Here is a 4,842-nt window from a genome sequence, read left to right on the forward strand (position 1 = left end):
CAGCAAAGATGGGCTTGGGGGCCTGGGAAGGAGCATAGCACTGGAGATTCTCCAGGGAGGCTGAATAACGAACTGTGAAGTTACCTTCACCTTAGCACAAAACTGAAGAACCACCACAACCACAGGGAGAAAGGTCAGTCTTTGAAAAATGCACATTCTGCCAAATTGTTTGCACTTCCTGAGAGACAAAGCGTAGCAAATCTGGCGGAAGTCCAGGCTCTAACATGAACCTGCTGTGTGAACAAGTCACAGCCCCTCTCGTGGCTTCAGTTCCTCTGTCTGCAAAATAGTCTCTAAAACCATCTCAGTCCTAACAGCCTGGGCTCTAGGATTCAATTGCCAGGTTGAAACTATGTGAGTGGGATTATCTTCTGAAGCTAAGGTTGTCCCACTTCTTTGTTTATTCATCATAAGAAAGATGGGCCAATTATCATAACTAATCAGCCCTCCCTCATGAACTGTGCTCATATTTGGGCAATATTTAACTATATAAAGAACAGGAACCTGTGCTGGCTGGCTGCAGAATGCCTCTCTGGGAAAAAAACTGTTTTGATTTAGGACAAAGACTATGTTTGGTTATGAAGATGAGCTCCCAGGGCAGAGTCTGAATGGGTTGAACTGAGACCAGCCTAACAGCTAATCTGCTCTCTATAAGAAAAGGGAAGAAATGCAGGTGGCCAGAAAGAAAGGAACTGAAGAGGGAAAGAAAAGAGGTGGAAGGCAGGAGGCAGGGGCCATGTAGCACAATGGAAGGCTGAGTCACACATATAATGGGGGTCTCAAGAATAGCTCCCAGAAGCTGGGCTTGCAGATCAAATTTAACTGGATACCTTGCATTTTAACTTCAGGTGAACAAGGAATAATTTTTAGTCTAAGTATGTCCCAAATATTGCTTGGGACATAGTTATAGTAAAAAAAAAAAAAAAAATTCATTGTTTATCTGAAATTCAAATTTAACTGGTAGCCTGTATTTTTTTATTGGCTACATCTGACAATCCTACCAGGGCATTTTGAAATGACAAATACTCTAGGAATTTCAATCTGAGGTTGTTTAGCTGTACTATAGTGTAATCCCCCTCAAAGATGCCACCTAATCCATAACACAGGTTTGGGTTAGTTATAATAGAAAAAACTAACCCTTCCTCCCAGGACCTAGCTAGGGCACAAAGCTTGGTGAGTGGCTCATGGGCTGAATTTCAGCCCGCATTCCCCTCAATCCTGCCCTTTCCCTGTCTTCAAACCTTTAGCAAAGTCTGCTGCACACAGCCCCAAGTCAAAGGTAAGGAGGCACTGAAGTCCTCTGCAACCCTCCCTCCCCCCCCCCACCCCCGCCTCCTGCCCAGTCCAGGATCTGCATGGAGAAATGCAGGAAAAAAAATCTGTCAGGCTTATTTCAAGAGATAAGACACACAGCAAAGATCAAGGATTCAATAATGGCCCCAGAGAAGAGGCTTCAGAAATGCTGGAGGGATTCTAGGCTGCCCACTTTGCATCGGGTAGGATTAGAGTTGATTATAAAGGACAGGGTACAACCTAAAGATGGGAGAATTTGGGCATATCAATGTGGTTACATAGGAAGAGAAATCCTGACTCAAGACTTTGAGACTGAGGTTAGCTGTTACCCGCTCTGCGAAGCTTTTCCTGATGGCTCCAGGCCCGGGATTCCCCGGGATTCATTCCTTCTTTGTGCTCCCCTGTTCCTGCAACCTACCTCTGTTAAACCACAGGAAAGAAACAGTCAGAATCCAAAGAGAAAGAAAGAGTGTGTGTGTGTCTCCCCCTAACTAGATCAGGAGTCTAAAGAAATGATTCTTTGGCAGAAGAATTATCTAGAACTGGTTATTTTTAAGTAAAAGCTCTGAAAACCTAGAAGTTACCTTCTTGTAAGAGACATTTACAAGGTAAATCCCCATTTGTAAGGGTGTCTCCCTCTCCAACCAGGAAGACGAGGAAGACTCTCTCTAGACAACTTTATCAATAGAGAAGGCAGACACTTCAATCTGCCCAACCTTACCCTCCTTTACAGGCTTCCCTGATAGCGCAGTTGGTAAAGAATCCACCTGCACTGCAGGAAACCCCGGTCCGATTCCTGGATCGGGAAGATCCCCTGGAGAAGGGATAGGCTACCCACTCCAGTATTCTTGGGCTTCCTTGTGGCTCAGTTGGTACAGAATGTGCCCGCAATGTGGGAGACCTGGGTTCGATCCCTGGATTGGGAAGATCCCCTGGAGAAGGGAAAGGCTACCCACACCAGTATTCTGGCCTGGAGAATTCCATGAACTGTATAGTCGTGGGGTTGCAAAGAGTCGGACACAACTGAGCAACTTTCACTTTCTCACTCTCTCACCCTGCCTTACAGGGCTTTTCCCAGTCACCTCCCTCAACTGACTCCAATTACCAACATCATCTTTTGTCTTTAGCTGGAGATGGTAGATGATATTTAAGGTGGTGACTTGGGCCTTTGGAGGAGTTACTCAGTTTTCCTCCGTCTCTCCCATGTATATTAAAGGGATACATGTCACTAAATTTGCTTTCTCCTATTACTTGGTGATTTATCACTTGGCTTGGCAGCGGGGGGTGGGGAGGGGGCGGAGGGTGGGTGGGCACTCAGCCAAGGGATATTTTTTCCTGCCTACAAGTTCTTTGAAAGCAAAGACTGATTTATTAACTTATTAATTTTAAAGCCACAGTAACTGGCACATATTAGCCACTGGGATACATTTATGGGAACAAGAAAAGATGTTCTGAGTTTGAAATGAGGGCTATAGGGCAGTATAAGAATGTCTTTGTGTATATAAGGGATTATTCTCCATGTCCATAGAGAGCACAACAAGAGGAGAGGCATCTGAAATGCAAGGCAAGGGAAGTAAACTAGCCAAAAGCAAGAATGGAAGTCACCAAGTAATCAGTCTCTGATGTGGGCTTCCAAAAATAGAAACAATTTTTTTCACTTTAGTCAGTTTATCATGGTCTTATCTCTCAAGGTCCGCAAATGGAAATCCTGCTTTTCACAACTTTGAATCCTAAGTACAGGGGAAGCCATAGTATGACCATTTCCCTAGCTGGTAGGGGAACACACTATTCACATTGTAATGCTTTGTTGATGGCCACTCCCATTTTCTGGGAACCTGCACAAGAAAATGCAGCCCCAAAAGCCCCAAACTGCCCATTCATAGGAGACCCTGAAGTATATGCTTTGATTCAATGCTCAACTTTACCTTTAAGATGAGAGAGACACAAATGACTCTTGAATGCCCTGCTAATTCAGTCCTGTTGACTAATCGTCTTGGGTTAATTTTGGAAATGCTGGAACTGTCTGAACTCTCATATGAAAGAATTGTAAATAGAAATCTGAACAGGAGAAAGGAAGGACAGGTCAAGTCTCAGAATAATATTGGTAATAGCGATGATGAGAATTTCCATGCCCTCAAAATCACACAGACGTGTCATTCTCTGTCTTTAGGGCATGTTTGACTCTAAGGAAGAAACACATACCTTTGTCCAAGGTGAGGCCCACCCTAACTGGCACTTTTGTGCCCATCCCCCTTCTAGGACTTTACCCTGTTGATTCTTGTTTTTTCTCACCCTCCTCCTTTCCCCTTTACAATTCCTTTCCTCTGGCACCCTTCTCTTGCCCTACACACATGCTCAGTTCTCTCCCAAGTGGAAAACACTTTTCCACTTCTCTGCTTCTTTCCAAGCAAACATGACTTGTCTTCACCTAGTTCTCCTCTCCTCCGAGATATGTAACAGTCCATACTGCCCACTTCTTGTGGTTAGGAAAGCTCATGTGACTCATTCTGACCAATGAATTGTGAAAGGAGCTAACACATCACTTGCTTAGAAGAGCAAACATATCAATAAAATGTCCATGCACTTTTTCCTTGAAGGAGCAGCTAACTTCACATTCTAGAAGATATAGCAGCAAGATGATTAAGGCTTTGTCAGCCTGACTTAAACAGAGACCTCTCCCCTAGCTTATGATGATCAGACAGCAGGAGTAAGAAATCAGCATTCCTCACTGACAGAGAGTTAAAAACATTGAGGTTTGGGGCTGTTAGTTCAATCTTTTCTAATCAATCCTGATCAACAGTCTTTTTTTCTCCCTCGCTTCTACTTTACTACCAGTTCCCTTCAATAAAAGTCGAGCATGTGGTTCTGAAATCTACCTGTGTATGAGAAATACATAGAGAGCTTTTAAGAAAGCAGAGTTCTAAACCTACCCCACACCCGAGGAGTCTGAATACAATTTGGGGGTTGAGGCTTAAAAATCCAGTTTTTTATTGTCTCCCCAGCTGACTCTGAGGCAGCCAACCTGTCCCACTCTTCAGACACATCTGAGTACCACAATCTCCACTCCTCTCTCCTGTTTACACATTACCTGCCTTCATCATCCCCCGCCCCTTACCACAGACCATGTCAGACCTCCACAACCTCCTCATGACAAAACCCCTCAGTCTGTCCTATTCGTGTTCCTGGTAACATCTGGCACTGTTATCTGCCACTCCCTTTTTTGAAATTCTTGCCTCCCAAAGTTTCCGTGACATGACATTACTGTTGCTCTCCTTCTAGCTTTATAATAGCCAATATATTTTTGGGTCTTCCTATTTCCTGTTTTCCTTCATTCTGCATAGATGTGATTTTATGCTTTGAACTTGAGTCCTCTGCTCTTTTCTCCCTTACATATGTTCACCCTCTGTTAGTGTGCCAGAGCCACCATAACAAATCCCCACGAACAAGATGGCAGACAGGACAGAAATCTGCCTAACGGCTCTGGAGGCTAGAAGTCTGAGGTCTATGTGTTGGCAGAGTTGGTTTCTTTTGAGGCTATGTGGGAAGGAT

Source organism: Bos mutus, chromosome X (genome assembly GCF_027580195.1).
Source record: "Bos mutus isolate GX-2022 chromosome X, NWIPB_WYAK_1.1, whole genome shotgun sequence".
NCBI classification, from domain to species: domain Eukaryota; kingdom Metazoa; phylum Chordata; class Mammalia; order Artiodactyla; family Bovidae; genus Bos; species Bos mutus.